The sequence below is a fragment of the Micrasema longulum genome, unplaced genomic scaffold, assembly GCF_059751315.1.
Source record: "Micrasema longulum isolate JH-2025_06_02 unplaced genomic scaffold, ASM5975131v1 h1tg000979l, whole genome shotgun sequence".
NCBI lineage: Eukaryota > Metazoa > Arthropoda > Insecta > Trichoptera > Brachycentridae > Micrasema > Micrasema longulum.
Window position 1 is genome coordinate 179,251 of NW_028278169.1, and position 21,644 is coordinate 200,894.

The window sequence follows — 21,644 nt, forward strand, 5'->3', positions numbered from 1 at the left end:
TTTGAAAAATAAAAATTAGTACGTCAAATTCGTTTCTTACCGAAAAATACTATAAAATACCGTAAATTACGGTATTTTACCGCGCCTTTTGGTAAAATTACGTAATTTTACATCCATACTCGTACGTAACACCAAATTGTTTTCGAATATTTCAGTAAACGCAAGTTGATTTTAATCAATGTATTTTTGGCTGATTTCGACAGTCTAATGCTTTCCGTTGAAAGCGCCATACGATCAATAAATCAACCGCCTCGCAAAAAACAATTTAATCGATGGCTTCTATGTTTATAAAATCCACCATAAATATTAATTGCATTAATAACTTTATATGAAATATAAAAGTCGAATCAATAAAGGATTCGGAGTTAGATTTATTTATTTATAATTACGCCCAATGGGCATTTTTATGGACACATTTATACATAGAAAATTATTATAAAAAAAGTAGAACTCAATGGAATATAGTAGACTTTGTGGGAGTAGAAGCGGGAGAGAGGTGTTTATATTTTAATTTGATTCAGTGATCGTTTGAAAGAAGACAACTTGTGATCAAAGAAATCAAGACTGGTATGTTTGTTGGCAGGCCTAAGAATTCTGGGCATAGGGGAATGAAAACCATAGTTACTTCTATGGTTAGCGGTATGAAAGAGTAAGTTTTGTCTGAGGTTTCTAGTTGATCGAGCTCAGTAGTTCAGGCGCATCAAAGAGTGAGTTGAGAATTTTTAATAGGACTATAAAAACGGATTTATTTCGACGGTCTTGAAGAGAATATATATTTAAGATAGTTTCTAACTCATTAAACGTATATAGGTCTCTGGATAAGCCCAACCTCCAGCCTATCTTTCTCAAAAATCGATGTTGAACTGATTGAATATTCTCGATGTGAACATCATAATATGGCGACCAGATAACAGAGGAATAAGTCAGCTGTGCTTCTGTTTAAGATTTAAGAAGTTAAGAGATATATTTTTATTATAAAATATATTTTTCAACACGGTTTAAAAAATCCTTATCAGGAAACATTTTTGATAGATAATTATTTACAGTATTAGTTTTAAAAATGTATAATCCACCTTAATTTTCAGTTATACGTCAACCGGTTTCGAGGTTTCTTCCTTGTCTTGACTCACAGTGTAAGTCTTGACGATAAGAAGTTAACATTTAAACCGGTCGACGTATAGCTAAAAATTAAAGTCGTTTATACAAATTTATAAACAAACAGTGTAAAATGCATACATCAAAGCGAAACATATTTTTAATTAAAAATAATGTAAAAATTTAAATAAGATTGAATATTTTTATATTATTTTATTCACAAAATATACAGTCATACATAATAAGTATTAAAAACAAAGATTTTCAAACATAAAAAAACCAATTAAGTTTTCTTTGATTATGTAAAAGATGTAAACGTTAAATGTGACAAAAAATAAAAAAATAAAAACTTAAGTGAGAAAAGAATAGTTTAACAAATAACATTTGGGTTTTCCATTGGTAACAAATGAAAACACCGAATGCACACTCCGAGCCATCCATGCACACATATATGAACGCATACATATGCACATCTACATGTGAAACATACACAAACACATACATTACATGCGATACAAATACATAGCATAAACCACTCAAGATGTATACTCAGCAACTATCCCTAATAATAATCTCCATGAAGAAATTTTCTGTACAAATGCAACGTGCAGTTAAAAATATCTACAACTGAGTCCAATAATATAATTGTACTATTTGTACCCGAAAATAAAATGCATTTTGAATTCTTAGTTCGTATTTTTTGTTTTGTTCTCAATACGCACGAAAGCTGCAGATATGTGTCACGTGATTTTCAAGTTCTGGTCGAGTTCGTTTCACCCTGACGTGTAGGGACTGTAGGTATGTGTTATGTACATACGTAAGTACTTCGATTAAAGCAGGTTTCGTGAAGAACCACCGTTATTTTGTGGGCTGTAAACTAAGAACAAGAAGTTTTAAAACACATTGTCCAAACGTGCAGCCTGCAGTTGCATTTCGACATTCAAAACAAGTAAAAATAATCCGAGAACAAAGTGATGACCAAAATGCTTAGCATTTTATTCAATTTGTGAATTGAAAAATAGCGAGAATGACGCAAACATATAAAAAATAATTTTGAAAAAATGGCATTCGGAACAGAAAAAGAGTGTATAATGAACAAAGCGACAAATTTGAAAACTCTAATTTATTTTTTTATTCATACAAATGCATATTAAGCAAAAAAAAAAATTGGGCCATGTCCACAAAATGAACGATGATCTTACCCCCAGTAAAATTCTCAATGTAAATTCGGATAGCTGACGAAGCAGAGGCAGACCAAAATTAAAATGCCTGGATAATCTGGAAAGTGACATAAGAGCAATTGGGCTAAACAAACTGTCGCAGAGCCGTAGGGTGCAGAGAGAAACGAAGACAGATTCTGGAGATGGCTGGGGCCCACAGCGAGCCGTAGCGCCATTGATGATGCTGATGAATGAAATTTCATCAGTTAACACGTGATCATTTCTTGGATTGTGGTCCCTGTGGTAGTATTGTAGACTTCGGATCAGAGGTTTGAACCCTGCTTTATATAGCACGGTTATCTACAACTAGTTGAGTATGGGCCAAAAATTGAAATATTTTCTGTTAATCATAAGAACTTGGACATTTCTTTTATCTTTAAGACGATATTTTTAAAATGTTCACTTTTCATAAATTGTTTAAAATTGACTCTCGTGTTATGTACGAGATGTTTGAAATAATGCACCGCTGCGCTGCGCTGTCCCGTAACGTTATTATTACGTCATATTTTGTATCTGGTTATATTTCGCTATTGTATTTCAAAAGGACTTTATTTTAAGACATAACGCCAACTAAATTTCTAAACAGAATTTTTAACGATATATATTTTTTTAATTTACTTTTTGTTTTATTTTATTTGCGTTTTCCGCATCCTCCCGATTTCTATCGCTATTTTATGATATATTTAACGTATATCTAACTATAAACTATCAACCCCCATACAAACAAACTTGTCAATATAATCGTTTTGCGTACACGTGGCAAATAAGGAGGAAGCGAGGTCTGTATGCAAAGACAGAGTGATACGGTTTTCTTTCATCTCTGCCTACCTACATGGAAACGACGTGATGGTTTGTTTTGTATTATTGTTACTTATTACCCAGTTGGCATTAAAAATCAAATTAAATAATGTTTCATATATCAATCATGTTACGCTTTCGAAAAATGATACCATTTTCCACAAGTTTTCTTAGTAACATTTTTCAAATAAACCTTTTATAAACATTTCTACCTAAAATCAATAGGCTTAATTTACACGTATCGTTCAAATCTAAACGGAACGGTAAAATGAGTGTGGATCTACTATATATGTATTATATTATTTTATATTTCTTAAAAAATTATACGACTGCGGCTGCTCTTAGGTGAACATTAAAATAAAAATCGAGTGGAGATTAGTCGGCCTCACAGTGTACTGGTCATTGCATTAATTTGAATTGCATTAAATAAATCATTATAATAAATGTTTGTCATAATCATGTTTATTATAAAATAAATATCAATCCACCCTATGTTATTGTATAACGCCGTGTGGATTTTTGCCTTGGTGTGAAATGGGCTATACTATGTCTGTGCTTGCTAATAAATTCTCTTAAGTCTCCTAAAAGTTTAAAAAAAAATAAGTAAACACGTGCTTGAGCAAGAGTAGAATTTTTACCGTAGTAAAGAGTAATTTATGTAATTTTTCATGCAATTTAATTTTTGTTTCCCTAAACAGAGGACTCTCGTGATTTCATTTCCATTTTAGGTTACTGGAGGCGTTGAAATAATTAAAAATGATTACAATTAATGACATATTTATAGCCTCGAATCACGGAGTGTGTGGCATCCATCAAATTGGCGACAAATAAAAACTGACCTCAAAGCGAAACGATCGCATTAAAGTAATTATGTAAATTGTTCTTGAAATAGAGCACATAGTGGCTGAAGTTAGCAAAGCTCTTACGAGGCTCTATTGAGGACTCCATGTTACAAAATATTATCACAAACCGGTTTCCTTAATTCATCGTTTATTTTTAAGATAGTCAATAATCTATGTAATTAAAATTAGTTTTCATGTAGGTAAATTGTGTTTAAATTAACACACACTTGATACGTACATGTCTTTGTCGTTTAGAAAAAAGTCACTAACACTAAAAAAGGCAGGTTTGAGTTGAATATCCATTCAAAGCTTAAAATAATGTTCTTTGAAATACATCAGAAAAAAGTTGCGTAAACATATTTTTTTGTAGTTAGTGAATAACAGTGGTGTGACTTTTAATAAAATATCAACAAGCATAAATCACAAAAGGCAGATAGAATTTATTGACAGTTTTATCATTTTTTAAGTATGACTGTTTTCTTCCTAAAAATAACATTTTGTTTGGGTTTAGCTGATTGTATAGCAGAACGTAAAATAATAAACATTAAAAAAAAACTTTTATATAAAACGTATTTTTAACCACAAAATTCAACATATTTGTTAAATCTTTGATTCCTGCCACTAACTTTTTTGGGTTGCATTTTCCAGATTATAAGCAAGCGAAAGTCACCAAACCAAATTTTAGACACCTTGTTACTTTAAAAATCTTTCAGATATCAAAATGTATCGGAAAAAAAATTACCAATAGAATTGATTAAAAATACATGAAGTAATTGTGTTGTATAGGTATATAAAACATCCAAAACACAAAAACATAATTTTTCGTAGTTCTCCAAACTTTCTGTTTGTGTCCAATGTGTTTTTTCGGTTAGTAAATTTTGACTCAACGATAGCGATATATCTATTATTATGAATAAAATCATATATTTAAGTAAGTGTGCAGTGTGTTCATATTTTATTACAGAAAAAAAAAATGTCTGATACTTAAATTTACGGAATAATCAGTGACCTGTTTCATTCCCTTCTCTTCATCTTCGAGACAGACTGACGGAATTTGATTTTCTGTATAAATGCATTGAATTGTAATATCAGTTTCGAAGATGTCGCAAAAGTAATGAAACCGGTCACTGGTTATTCAAAATTAGCGGATTCAAGTATCATTCGTCTTTTATTTCTGTAATAAATTACAAACCACTAAGAATTTTTACTTAATCGAATAGTGTGTTCGAATGTTTCATAACTCTATGTTAATGTGTTAGTGCCTGTCGGTGATCCAAATAAACATACAAATTTCGTTTGTGTTACTACTAACACAAATGAGTAGAAGGATTTGTATGAAAACTTATTGTTACGCACACTCAAAGCTGAGGTTAATAAAGATTTCAAAGTTTTTTTCCAAATTTAAAAATGAGCATCAAAAGTAAAACAAAACGGTAATGGTCATCATACGTCATTCGAAAGAAAATTTTCTACTCTACGAGATATTGTGTTTGCTTTTACGTTACATATATTATTTGATTTGATTACAAGCCTTCAAAATGGAATGTCAAATAGACGAAAGAAAGCATTTTATAAGCCCTTTCTGTTCGCGTACAATCAGTCTAATAAAGCTGCTCGTGATTTTTGCGCAGTGTACGGTGAAGATACTATGAAAATTAGACTAATTTGATGTAAATTTAAACTAATTGACACATAACAGAGATAAAGAACACTGAAGAGAGGGGAATATAGAAGCCTAGGCATCTACAGGGCTATTGATCTCTCATTTGCTGGTTTAAGTGGCCACTTTACTCCCTGTGTAACATTCACCATTCTGCCTGTATTTGAACACCTATGTTCCTTGAATTTCTCCATCTGTTGATGTTTGTCAAGTAAAAGAGCTGAAACCTTTATTGATTCGGGTAAGATTCATTTGATAAATTGTTTCACATCATACTAGGCATAGCCTGAACATATATTTTTTTTTTTACACTTCTTCTTTGACCAGGTAGATTTATCAACAATATTTTGGGTTTGTCTTTTTTTTTATTTAACTGTTTTTTGGGCGGCAAGTTATTTGTTATTTTTATATCTTCTTGTTCATTAAGAACATAAACAATGTATTTTGTGGTATATCAAGGTTACAGTCATACTTCGTACTCTATACAAATACTCAAGTGTACTTTTTTGCTTATCAAATGATAGATAATTGCGTATGCCCGATAATTTGGAATGATGTAAATAATCACGTTTATTTGTACATGTTTAGGTACAAGTATTGTACATTGTATATACTTATGTATAAATAACATATTTTTTGTAACTAATGATGTTATTCTCAATTATCAGAAGAAAACAATATATCCTTAAAATACATTCGAAACAATGATATAATTAGTGAAAAAACAAATTACACCAACACAAAAAATATCTGACAGTTACTAAATGTTGATTTGCATAGTTTAAACTATGCTAAATACTCACCTATTCCACATGTTAGTAAACAAACATGGAAACATAGATTAATTTCATTTATATTTATACAAATTAAAATCATAAATTTTATTATATAAATGTACTAAGTGTGATAGGTACTTGTTTAACTATTTATACTATGATACATCGCCTCTGTTACTTCAATATTATTTATATTTGAACTCTTTATTGATTGTTTATTTGCTGCATACCTACGCTATAATTTCTTATTTCATTTTCCTCTGTTATTTATTTATGTTCTGCGGTTTTTTTGTAACGCTATTTTCTTTACTTGTTACAGGTGTCTTGTATTTTGTTTTATTAAAATTGTTTTTTGTTATTATTTTATACTTCGTCAAAGGCGTAAGCCGTTGAATAAATAATATTTGTAGGTCCTAAAGTATGATATATTTTTATATATGAATATCTAGGTAAATTTGAGGGTTGATCATTATTTTACTTGAATTTAAGACTGATTTTTGATATAAAAACCACTTTTAAAAAAAATATTATCATTTGAAAAAAAACGTAATTCATGCATACATTAACATATTTTATAAATTTGTTTAATCAGAAAGTTCAGTGCTACAGGAAATTGAATGAAAAAAATGTTTTCTTACACGCGCTAAAAATTAGAGCATTTAATAAATTGTACTGTGAAGTTTCTCGAAAATGTGTGAAAAAAAATTATAAAAATGAACTACTTTGAATGACGTCACGAGTTTTTATGAAACAAATAATGAGTGTTGTGATAGATTTCCGGTATACAGGAAGCCAATTCAGCAATTACAAAATTCATCGTAGAGAACTTGTGACGTCACAGGCGGGGTAATTTAAAAATTGCAAAACCTAAAAAAATCATACCGCTGATAATACAATAAACAATTTATTTATTTTGAAATTTCGGCTTGTTTTGAGAGTCTATTCACAAATAAGAAAATAATTTTTAAAAATCACTGAATTTTCTCATTTGCGCTTCCGCTCTCAAACTAATCTTTAGGGATTAACAGAGCATAAAAAATGAACACTGGAGTAATTAAAACATAGAGGTATATATTTTTTAAATGACTAACCCGCTAAGCTTCCATTTAAGACGCTAGTTAGCAGGTGGGAAAGAGATGGTATTGAAGAAAGTTATGAAAAATACACCTCAACACCCACCAATTAAGAAAAAAAAAAATTTTTTTTCTTGCAACTGGCGGGAATCAAACCTGCAATGCCAGTTATACAGTTAGCCTTCTAGCCAACTGCGTCTGTGTCTTTATTTGTAAGAATGGGTAAGGGGTGCGAAATTTAGTTGGTATCTTCGTTAGGTGTGGATTATTGGAATGACGATGAACTAAATATATTTGTTGATAAGCCGTCTATTTAGAAATACAGTAATATAATCGATATAACGAACTAATTTGGGGGAGGGAGTGTCCGTTATAGTCAAAAGTCCGTTATATAAAAATAGGTTTAAAATAAAGCAAAACTTTTTTTGACAATATGTACACTGTGTTTAGATAGAAATAAACAATACAAAACACAAAAGAAAAATATTTATTGTCTTCGGAAACTCGTCGTAAAGTGACGTTGCTGTTTGATATCGACGGTCTTGCTTTGAAAAAGGAATCAAGTTTTGTTTGCACTTTTGTAGTTTGCTGTATTTTTATAATCAGCTCTCTAAAATTACGAAAATGCATAAAGTGTACTTCGAAACCTAAGCGTTATTATATCGGGAATCCCCCAATATACTATCGCCCCGGCCAGGTGCAGTCTACGAGCAGGACGGGATTTATTTATTTATCCAAATTTGGATAATTTATATAGCGTGAAAATCCCCTCAGGGCGCTGTACAATAAATTAATATCCCAGCACAGCATGGACAGTAAGAAATCCAGCCCCTATTAACACTTTTTATTTGATTTTATTTGACAATGAAGTTTAGAGTTTGAGTGATATTTTTAAAAAACGAAATAAGAAACAAATTTATAAAAATAGAAGTTAGATTACAACAAGGCTTGCAGCAACTGAGCGCATGGGCGGTTGGAATTCTAGACCCCATTTACTAAATTGAGATATTTGATAGTTGATAACATTTACCTAACGAAGCTAGATTACTAATCGTCTTGCAGCTACAAAGTGCATGGACGAATGAAATTCTAGCAATTACAAAAATTAACATTTTTTAAATTTTTTAAAGCCAATCAAAAGGCTTAAGTTAGCCCTAATAGATTGGCATTAATGAGTAATACTTAATCTTAACATTTTTAAAATCTACTTAAATTTACAAAGTGTATAATTAACAAAAGGTATTTATATAGCATAATCTAGGCGGAAATGGCAAGTGTGACATCGCAAGTCAGGACAGACAACACCATTTGCTTCTTAAATGCCTGCCCTTGCTGTAGGAACACATCGACAGTACCGTTTAGTAAGATTTCGTTCACTGTTCTGAGGATCCTTGGCAGAGGGGAAAAGAATCCGATGTTAGTTTTATAATTTCCCACACCAAAGACAGGATTGGTACGCAAGTTACGGCGAGGTACATTAATGCTTATCTGAGCAAGGATATCATGGGCATCCATATAGTTAGGTATTAATTTGTCCAAGAATATCAAACCAGCCAAAATCCTTCTGAATTCTAAGCTAAAGATGTGAAACATACCAAAAAATATGTCTAAAATTCTGGTGCTAGACGTATAACGTGTTTACCATGGCCGCTAATAATTGTAAACATGCGGCGACACTTTAATTTATGCATGTAAAATATTAAACAGGACGTTTTTAATTTTTTTGCGTTTGACCGGATTTTTGACGGGAAGTTCGTCAAATACATGTCTGTTATATCGAGGTTTTACTGTAATATTATTTATTTCGACACGTACATAGAATTAAGTTCGTAAATGTGCCTCTACTGTTTGCCTTAGGGACATATGTGTACCTACTGTGTACCTGATTGGCGCATTATTTCTGGAGTGCCATAAACAGATCCAGATTATGACACCAGTATGACATATTGATGATAGAGTAATGCAGGCGTAGGCGTGGAAAACCTTTTTGAGCGCAGTGCAGTTTCCACAGCAGATTCAGCATCGGTGGGAAGGAAATCTGAAAATGTCTTCGCTATGTCAAGCGATTTATTTATTCATTCAAACAAAAAACGTATAACCTAACTTAATTTTATTTTTTTTTTTTTTTTCAATTTACATCTTTTTAAATGTTTATTTTATTTTTACTTTTATTTTATTTTTATTGTATTCTTTAAAATTATTTTCTTTAATTTTTTAAATATTTTTGGTGTTTTATTTTTATTTATATTGATTCTTTTTTTAAACTCATTTCATTTTATATATTTTGTTTTTATTTTATTTTATAAGGTACCTAATTAAATAAATATACAATAAATAAAGAAAACATACAATTTGTAGGTATTAGTCGAAACAACTTTACACGCATAATCTTCACTTATACTGGCGATAGTAAAATGAACCAACGCAGTAATCCATGCACTTTTAGAACAAATATATTATCTATCATCATCACCCCTATTCGCACACGATGGTGCATAGGGCACTGCATTGAAAAACCAAATGTAGCGTATTTCGATCAAATATTATACGAAGGTAAAGTAAACAGTCTTTCGCTCTTGGTGCCATTCCAGGAACGATAATATTTTACAAACTAAAAACCTTTAAAAAATGTTTCACGTCGACTCCGCCAGGAATCGAACCTGGGATCTTAAGTATGGTAGGCGAATGCACCAACCACTACACTAAGAGTTCGACTCATCTCCACTTCCTTTTTCAGGATTTTTATCTGAGAGTAGTCGTCGACTCTAAAACACCAGTCCAAGGTTCTGGTTTTATTTCACACACAGAACTGTATTATTCATCCGCCCGGACACGGAATGTTATGCAAAAACGACAAATATCCAGGGTTTGTTATTTATGTTTATATTATATACAATCTTTCTGACATTATGAAAACAAGAAATCTTTCAGTAAAATATTCCTTTTTTTATATTTTGCACTTGAGAAGCATACATTAAAAAAAATAGTTTTGCGCAATAATAAAACATTCGCGCGCGCAGATGTTCAATTTGTATATGCGCGCAAAATGTAAGCAAAATATTGGATCAATATTAAGACGGGTTCTAAAGTTCAGCATTAACATAATATTATTATGATTTAACTCAATAACAGTACCACACATTATTCCGTGTAATATAGCATTAGCGCATTTCATAACTATCCTCTAAACTCTTAATCCACACGCCACGGTAAAATTAGGGTGGATTAATATTTTTTACATTGCGTTTTTTTTATTTTGAAAAATTGTGGCTGATTTAATGTTAAGATCACGCGAAATAAAAAAAAATAAGTAAGTACTGTAAAATAAAAAAAAAACTACCCTTGAAATTTAATTTTTATGTGACGTGTGGATTTATGCAATTGGCGCATTTCAGACCCTACATGGTACCATTATAGGGTGGATTAATATTTATTGTATCAAAATTCTTTTTTCCCCTCGATTTCCTTTTGCAATAATTTTACATGAGAGCAGTGGTTACTTTTTATAAATACAAATAATAAGTTCAAAATGGGAAAAAAACGTTTTGTTATATTATTAAAACCACATAGGTATTGTCCAAATACACACAGCACGGTAAAATTAGGCTGGATTGACATTTATTATATTAGGTGTTAACATAAGTTTTGTCCTTTTTTTTTAAATTATGAGAGAATACGAAAGAAAAAAATACAACAAATTAGTCAATAATGTATTCTCCTTCATTATTTTACAACAATTTAGTCAATAATTTATGGCATCTTCAACATGCACTGCGCAAGTATTGCGAGCAGCTTTGGCAGTGTTATTCCCTCGATTGATCGCGAACAGACAGAGGTGTCGAAAATGTTCACCTTCATCTACTTGACATTCCATTTTGACGGCTTGTAATCAAATAAAATATTACATGTAACGTTGAAGCAAATAAAATTTCTTGTAGAACAGAAAATTTTATGTAGAATGACGTGTAATCTTTGCATTTTTTTTTACTCTTGGTGCTTATTTTTAAATTTGGAAAAAAATGTACCGAAACTTATGTTAACACCTTGTATAATAAGTGTCAATATAAAGTTTGGACATAATGTGTGAAATAGGCCATTAAATCATGTAAGCCCGAAATCTGGTTAAAATATAATAAAAATACGTTTTTTCCCTTTTTTACTGTATTTAGCAGTTTCGTGTCCTATAAAATTATCATTCTCAAACAAAAAAAATGTCTTATGAAAATATCGTTGTGTCAAAAGATATTCTGGTCATAAAATAAAAATATGTTGTTAAAAAGTAGGGAAGTAGGTACTTTGTTTTTCTTAGGTAAAACACAATCAACTTGACTTATTGCCTATCGATTTGCACGGATTTTGTTTAATAGTTATATCGCGTGATATTGTAGCCCGATCATGATGTAAGTATAAATCTTTTATTAATTTGTAAATATGTTCGTACTTATACTTCATTCATTGCAAATATGCAGTCTGAAAAACCGAACAAAACCTCAATGAATTAAAAGAAATGTGTAGCATATAAATCGATGCTATTTATTTTGCGATTGTTAATTTAATAATTTAAATTTGCAATAAAATGGTTAACATCATGTATTACTTTAAAATATATAAGTACTGTCTTGTTAAAAATTCACTTTTTTTAAATTTTCATAAAAATTAGATCATTTTTTCTATACCTATACACAAAGGGACTATTAATTTATCATCTTCATCATTATCATATCCCTTTTCGCACATGATGGTGCATAGGGCACTGCAATGGTACACTAAATGAAGTATACATGTAAATCGATCATATGTTACATGAAGGTGATCAGCCTTACGCTTCAAGTGCCAGTTCAGGAACATAAAATGTTTCACTGAAGAATAACTTTTTATTCAATATTTCGACCTTTCCATGAATCGAGCTCGTGATCTTATTCAAGACTTTTACCTGAGAGTAGTCATCAAAATTAAAACTTTTATTTCACACACATAACTGTATTTGTAACCCTCTCGAATGTATAAATTTCTCTGTAAAAAATATAATCAATAAGTACAAAGTTCTAAAACAATAAAGTTATAAATAATCTTTTCACGACGTCAACCTTGCCCGGATTATAATCCGGGCTCATGTTAATTTATTTATTATGAGCAAACGCGACAAATATCCAATCAATTTTATTGTTTATCTGAGAGTACCCATCGATTTGAAAACACTCGTCCAGGGTTCTGTTTCTATTTTAAACTCATATTTTTATTTAAAATTACGCCCGGACACGACTCAGCAACGCAGCTTTACCGATTTCCCTGTTTTTTAAATAACTTTTAAAACACCACTAATTTCTGAGAAAAACTAGTTGTCATATTGCTAGACGCGTAAAATGTAGGTTGAAAAATTAATCTAACATAATTTCTTTTGCTGAAAAAGTATCTCTTTAAAATCCTTATTTTCACTTATCAAATTTGGCTTGTGACAAAAATGTATTCTGATGAGAAGTACTCGTATAAACTGCTAGATGCAAACACATTTAAGTCATTTTATATTATGCATATATATTTCTTTTTATGCAATATTTTTTATAGTTTATTATGAATTTATCTATTAATAAACTTGCGTTCATTTAGTCATCTTACTTTTATACATTTACATAACAAAAAGTCTTTTTTTTTGAAATTCGTATTCTATTGTTAATGATAATATTTTTAACATCTTTTGTGAAGGTTGTCTGAGTCTTTTGTATAGTTTTGTCTGGTAGTTTATTGTTTAATTTCAGTCCCTGATCTGAGTCTTTTTTATAGTTTTGTCTGGTAGTTTATTGTTTAATTTCAGTCCCTGATTTATTAGTCTCGACTGTTCTTGTCTCGTTTTAGAATGTTGAATATGATATTGTTCTGATATTCTCGTATTGTGTCCATGTTTACTACAATTTTTTTCAAGTTTTAGTTTTTCGTCTACAATTACAGCAGTGGCTAATTTGTTAATACATTTTAAAGATTCTGGTTTAAAGCGTTCAGTTATATTTCATTGTTAAGTTTTTTAAAGAATTTTTAAGTTGTTGTTAGATAAGAGAGGTCATAAACTAACGTTAATATTTTGTTCTGCTGTCTTTGCAGTCTATTTATGTCATTGATTTCCTGTTCCTCATAGTAGTTGCATATAACATATTTTTATTTTAACATATACTTCATAAATTAGAGTTTTTTCCGTTTTTGGAACAAAGTTTTTGGTTTTGAAGAAAATAATCTATTGCGTCGCCACTTTAATAATTAAATTATTGATATGAATTGTCGATGTGAATTGTCTGTCTAGTGTTAGTTTTAACATGTTTAATTTTAAATTAACATGTTAAAAACTTAAACTTAACATGTTTAATTAAAATTCATCATTTATGTCAGCATCTATTTTATGTCATTTTCTCCTAGATTCAAAATGCATGTCGTTAGAACTAAAAAGTTCATAAAGTATTTCGTCGGTTGGCATTCATATGAGAGGATTTATATTTTTTATTAGATATTCCCTAATCATACGATATGCGTGAAACCAAAAGGAGACGAGATTTCTGAATTAGAACAGTACAACGGATCGATGTAAATAAAGTGTTAGCTTTGATTTTAAGAACAGTTTTTTCTGTCTCCTGTAAAAAGTTGATTTAGAAGATTGGCGCAAAATTATGTTTGTTAATATTTGATCATGTAAAGCAAATAAAAAAAAAAAAGTTCATGCATTATTTTACATAAACAGTTTAATTTTCTTATGAGACTGTTACAGCTGTCTCAGAATAATACTGTTATTAATTTGTTTTTTAAACACCAAGTAACAGTTTTAATTTTTATGTAACTTTTCCAAGTGTTTTGGAAGAATAACTTTTTTTAAATAACAGTTATTTTTTTTTACCACCTCTTCCATATACCCTCCTCTAAAATGTTCTTTATCTCTTTTGTAATATGTAAATATTAATATGTTTCTAGGGGGTTGAATCCAGTCCTAGTCTACAAAAATTTGAACAAAATCAAAACAATTTTTATAGTAAATTTATTTTCACTATGAAAAGAATAATAAGTATATTTGTTTTTACACCCACAAGTATTTAAAAAAAAATATTGTTCGTATGGTGGACGTAAACGAAGTATAAAATCACTTATCATGTCCACCGTAATGGCTCTGATTGGTCCATTCTCCTGTGAGGGCGGGGCTTCTGACCCTGTTCCTTTTTTAAATGTAAATTATTATTTGGAAAACATCTCGTTCGTTCGTCTATGTTACCATAACAGATATGATGGTGGTAATTATTGTGTTTTTTTACTATTTGGAATCTGAGCAGTAAAATAATGATAGCCTATAAATAAGCACGCGCCTGAAACTATTACACTTTTTTACGTGCTAAGAATAAACCGCAAAAACATTTCAATAAAAATTCATTTAAAAATAGTATCATTAGATTGATCCCAGTACAGCTTTGGGTGCGGATAAGGCGATGATAATTAATATTGATTTGAAATACAATAGATAAATTTGTTGCAACAGAGAGGGAAAACATTTTGAGGAGGTAATATGAAAGTCTAGGTATTTATAGGGCTAATGACTTGTCATTGGGTGGTTTGAAACCAGCCACTGACAGATTTAAATCGATCTCTAGGGAGGAAATCCACCCTGTCTACAAACATTTGGATTTACTCAAAACATTGTTAACTACAATAGAAAAATCTAGATTTTATTCCTCTCAGGACTTAAAAGATGGACATATCTTTACTGAGACGTATTATTACGTAAAAGAATATGAAATACTCGGCGTTTGCAGAGCCTATGACCTGTCAGTATTATACACTGTGTAACATTTACCATTCTGCCTTTGTTTAAACGTCCCAACAATTACAAGTCATGATTTTTGTGAAGTAAGCTTAAGACTGATCACCTTACTTTTATGTAAATTATTCTCTATGGTTTACCAATACAGTGCACTATGCATCATTGGGTCCGGATAAGGAAATGACGATGATGTAAAGTCCTGGAATCTCTATTCATGTGTGAGATTTTTCTGAATTATTTCACCTACTAGGAAGCTCCTGAAAATTGATTTCAAATTCGTTTATTTTCTTTTCCTTTGTATTATTTATATTTTATTTACTCAGTGAAAATCAAATGCCGGCTATATAACGCCTGCATAACACCTATTCTACTTTACGGATGCGAATCGTGGCACCTCATTCGGGTTCAAAACAGTGAAATTCCGAGTTTTGAGATTAGGTGTCTCAGAAGAGTGCTCAGGTGTGCGCGGGTTTGACTTTATGAAGAATGAAGTAATAAGAGAACCGACGCAGCAATCTCCGGTGACAAGTGACAACTGTCGTCAAGCGCAGACGATATCCCATAGGATTTAATCGGGTGCATGTCTACAACAAAATAACATACGAGTACTTAAAATAATGTCAGGTTGTGGTCCCGTAGCTAGCGTTGCGAACTCACGGATTTCACACGAGTTTAGAACCTTACTCGAACCTTTTTGACAACTAGTTGAAAATGGATGCAAAATTAAAATATTTGGGCAAATATGGTATTGTAGGATGGGGTGGTACATATGCTAATATATTAAACCCTCTTAAAATAGTACAAAGATTAATTATTGAAGTAATTTTAAAGAAACCCTCACGATTCAATACGGAAAGTCTAAATAAAATATTTAAGGTCCATACAGTAGACGCTCTTTATAAAATAAACTCTATTATACAAATATATAAAAAAGAAAAAATAAAAGAATTTGAAATGAATAAGTCACTCATATACCAACATAATATGAAAATTCCTAAATTCCATACAAGTCATGGTCAAAATAGCTTTGTGTTCAAAGGTGTAAAAAATTATAATAATCTTCCTAATGAACTAAAAACTATTTAAAATAATATATCAATAAATAAATTTAAAGTTTGTCTTAAGAAATTTTTTGAACTCGTGTAAAGACAACATGAAATTTTAATTAGTATGAATGTATTATTGTTTTATGTTTTTTCTTTATATATCCTATGTTTTTCTTTTTTTTTTCATGTACTCGTATTTAAAATTGTACAAACTTTTATAAATAAACAACTAAAGCAGTGTAAGTCACTCTCTAAGCACAAGAGTCAGTGTCTTTTTTGGAGAGTTACAGTGATAACATTTTCTAGATGTGTAAAAGCAGATATGTTTAGAATTTTACAAAAACATGTACTTTTTATGAAATTTATGAATAAAAAAATTTGTAAGAACGCAAAGCTTTAATTTATTTAAAAAAAATGTTTATCAGGGTTTTGCTTTTTTATTTTATTTGTAAATTTTTTATTCAATTCTGTGTTTTGTAATTTAGTAAATTGTTATTGAGTATTTCCAATAATTATTTCAATCTATAGTTGTTTAATAACAGTCAAATTAACTAGTTATTAAATATGTGTAACTAGTATTTAATTGCCCGCTTCAAACTTAAGAGAGGTTTTTGCCTATTTTCGATTCAATTTAATACGCTCAATAACTATAACTAACGTGTAATAACTACTAACTTACTGTTCACACATGCTTCGCACTGATTGCGCGTTGCTCCATACACTGAACTGTCAGAAGACCGAATAGATTATCTGTCGGATAAAAATGGGTTTCTTTCATAATACTATTTATCGTGCATAATTTCAAAACAAAAATCCTATGTCCATTAAAAACATTAAAAAATAAGTGTCCTGTTTCTAGTACCTACGTAGTTTTGCTACTGAAATAGTTTAATCAACAATTTGTTTGTCCGATTATTTGAAGACAAAATGTTTTCTATCTCTGTTGTAATATGTTTATCTTGATAACTCTCTACTGGTAAAACCCAGTCCTTTTCATTTGGACAAACTCGAAACATTGTCCAAGTTTGTTAGTGAAAATTCTAGGTTGAAGTTCATTGTAATTTATTATAGTGTGAAGAGCCAAACACCGCTTTGGCCCGCATCGCGTAATCCGATGCAACGTCAGCTCGGACAAGTTATTAAACGTCGTGCATCGGAAGAACATTCACATTTCATCTTGGCATTTCGTGTCACCCGTCCACTAGCTCATCGCCAGTGTTCGCCAAAATTGTAAGGACGTAACTCGTGTGTATCTACTCAATAAATAACTTCAATTGTTATCCATCTTTCTTATTTAACCTCAAATCAAATCACGCGCACCCATCCATATATTAGAAATACGTAAAATAAGGTGAATTTTCTATTCTTTTGGTTTTTGTGAAAACATTGATAAAACCGGTCACGAGTTATTCTTAATTTGTGGATTTAAGTATCAATTATCTATTTAAACATTGTTGATTATTCCAACTGGTCCAAAAACAAGTATGAAAATTGAAAAGTATTTTCCTTTGCCTAGTATGTAGGTAATATAATTCAGTCAGTTGAATCTCACCCACATAAATGAAGGTTTGAGATCTTTAGCTTCTCTAAGTCTTCGATTTCTTGACTTTTGTCAATTTAAATAAATGTGGATGTTTAACATAAGCAGAATAGTGAATGCTGCAGTGTGTGCCACTTAAACCGGCCAATCATAGGTTATAAGCCTTGAAATGCTTAGACTTCTATATAATATAATAATGATAATATTTAGTACTACCGAAAATGTATGTAAAAATTGTATTCTTCAACAAAAAATTGTCAGTAAAACGAAACTAAAAAAATGTTTTAAGTACAGTTTTTTAACTAATCTGAGTAAAATATTTACGTATGATAACAATGGTTTAGATTAGAAGACACAAGTGTTAAGCACAAAAAAATGAGTTGGTCATTTGAACGCCAGATGGATTTAATAAGCATTTGCAACCATTTCGTCGGGATCGTAGAACAACGACGGATGTCCGAAAAATGCTACATTGACTTTCTTTTATATTTAATGTTGGAAAATTTATATAAATGCCTTTTTTCCAAGTTTCTAAAAAATAAATATATACACAAACAACTGAAGTATCAATAAATAAAAGTAAACCGCTCTCACATAGAGTTGAAAAAAATCACATACGTCGTTGCTCTACGATCATAACGATTTGCATTCACTAGAACATAAATTTTTCATATCTTCCTAAATCGTAATAGCATAATAATAAGTGACATGAAAACAAAGACTAAATAGCAACTTGACAAACTTTAAACTGCTCTCCCAAAAAATCAATTCTCAAGTTAGCACCTTTGTCTTCTAGACCATCGAAAAGATATTTGTATAAATAATGGATTTTCCTAATTTAAAAATATTTTGTTTTATTTTTTATATTAATTTATTGTATACGCCCGGGGGGCTTTTAGATGACAAGTACATAATTAAAATGCAAGCGTTTCATGGTATAATAAGACAATGCGTAGTTCTAATAAATATGTATAATTAGATAGTTATTATAGATTATTAAAAAATATTTTTTTTAAGTATCAAATAGCATTTTGATTTATAGATCTAAAAATATAAAGAAATAAAGATAAAGTACTACATTTTTTTTTAATACTACATGATTACTAAAAGCATAATCCTGTTGATTTGAAACAAATATAACCTAGTTAAGCTACGTAATGTGTTTAAGAGAACACTTTATTACTAATGACAAAAAAGAACACGTTATATAAAAAGTATCCAAAATATTTAAAAACTGATTTTATATCACTACTCGATAGACAAAAATGGAGGCTTCTTTACGTTCCCTTTTCAGTCGCTTTTACACTAAAATATAACTTGTAGAATGTTTGAATATGCAGCAATATCAAAAATAATCTTTCTCTGTCCTTTTCACCCACGAATTCATTGCCTATTGTTATCAAGTAATGCGGGGGCTGCGTAACGTTCAGAGTTGGAAGTTTGAACTCAATAGCCCTTTTATTGGAAGATTGCTGAATTCCTTTGGCCTTCTCGAAAAATCAATATAACAGATTTGTTAATGAACTTAATTTGGTTTTTAGTAATAATTGAACGATTTATGTTTTTTCTTATTTTTTTTTATACATAAAATATTTTATTTTGGAAAAATTTTCTATCAGTCTTAAATAACCGTGTTTGAAAATAGGAAACAAGTTGCGGTAGACGTGGTGAACTTTAAACCTCCTGATCCGGAGTCCACGACACCCACTGGACCACAAGCAGTCACATATTAACAATACCCCTAACAAAAAAATATTATATATATTTATATATTTTTTTGAAATATTTTTTATGCACCACAACAGGGCAGGAGGCCCAATTACAGAGGTGAATTACACCGCAGAACACCCAGGCTTGAGAAAAAACACATAAAAAAATTTGTGTTCTCATCCGGAATCGAACCCGGAACCTTCCGAGCGTCAGTCAAGCGTCTTGACATTTTTTGCTGCGTATTTGAAAACAGATATGATAGACTATTATGGAATTTCATTATGTTCAATTAAGTATTTCTCGTAAATTATATTTAATTAAACTTCTGTTTCACAGGTAGGTATATTAGACTTTTTATTTTTACACTTTTAAAACCATTGTTAAAGGATATCGTTATTATAATTATTAAAAGTGTTTTCAACTTATTCAAAATACATTTAATGAGTAATTAGAAGTCTTATAGGCATTAATTAACATTTAAAAAAAATAGTTTTATTTATTTATTTTTTTGTACAAAATGTTATTTATACACAGGCGGACTTATTGCCAAATGGCAATTTCTTCCAACCAACCAATAAAATAATAGTTTTATTTATTCAATAGAAAATAATGATTAAAAAGCTAAAGAGATATAAACATAGAAATAAACGTATTTGTTTATAAATTACCTCAAAGAAAAACTATTTCTCCATGGGAAAAAGAAAAAAAGAGGAAAGAGGAAAGGAGGAAAGATTAAGGAAGAGAAATTAGATGTTTCTTCAGACGTGATTTAAAACCACCAACCAGCTTGTTTAATAAGATTAACATTTAAATAGGTGCGAAGGTTTTCACGGTCACTGTTATCAATATTATGTATCTTTTTTGGGTGATACCGTGTATGTTGGATTTGATCCGACGTTTCGGCTACCATTGCAGGAGCCATCTTCAGGGAAAACTGAAACTGTTTTCCCTGAAGATGGCTCCTGCAATGGTAGCCGAAACGTCGGATCAAATCCAACATACACGGTATCACCCAAAAAAGATACATAATATAGATTAACATTTAATTAAAATTTTCAACATCATCATTCCTTTGTCGTTACGAAGTGGTGCAATATTAGTGCGGCCAGGAGGCCCATTTACAGCGGTGAATTACATCACAGAACACCCAGGCTTACAAAAAATTACATTTATTTTTTGTGTTCTCACCGGGGATCGAACCCGGAACCTTCTGTGTGTGAATCAAGCGTCATGGCCACTACACCACGGAGGCCGCCTTTTTTAAACTCATTTAAATCCACTTCGGTTTCGGTTTTGGCAGAAACTAGAACAGAAGCCGATATTCGGTTTCAGCTGAAAATTTTGTTTCAGTCGGTCACTAAAAACTACGAACTTTAATAATCTTTATTGCGATGATTTAAGGCACAAGTAAATACAGTTGTTCCGGCGAAATATATATAATATGAAAATATCGACAAAAACTTTAAATGGGGGTTTATCTTTTATAAGTAATAAGTAATTAATAAAAATTAAAAAAAAAAACATTTTAGTCATAGCTCTTATACTTTACTGAGAAATCTTTAGATTTGAGAAAATTGTAGTAGTCAAATAAAATAACGTTGGTTATAATTTTAAATATCAAACAAAACAATAAAAAACAACAGGTTTACGGAAAAAAAATATGGATGCAAGAATCCTACGTAATTTTTTATTGAAAATTACGTAAATACCTATTTACTTGGAAAAATGTCCACTAAAGTATATTTTATTATTGTCAATAAAATTTCTATTCACAATGGATATTCAATTGATTTAATAAATACCCCTTTAAATAGAAAACTAAAGAAAACATCAATCGAACAATTTTTATACCCTGTCAACAGTAATTATGATAATACTTATAATGATAATAAATGGAGAAGAATACTTTATTTATTTATTTATTTTATTTTATTTATTTATTTAATCCAATATAAAATACAATACAAATACATAGTTAACTAAAATGTCTATACAATAGGTAGGTACATTCAATATATATGTATTTTTTATGGATCAAGCCACTCCACTGGCCCACAGGCACGTTCCGGAGTGTCAGTGCATTATTTATTTATAC

General features: G+C 30.4%; 1 protein-coding gene across 1 annotated transcript in view; it reads left to right on the forward strand.

The window, feature by feature from the left end:
- for (cGMP-dependent protein kinase for) overlaps window positions 1-21,644 on the forward strand; it is a 328,386-nt gene that overhangs the window by 91,415 nt on the left and 215,327 nt on the right. The gene's annotated exons all lie outside the window — the stretch shown is intronic.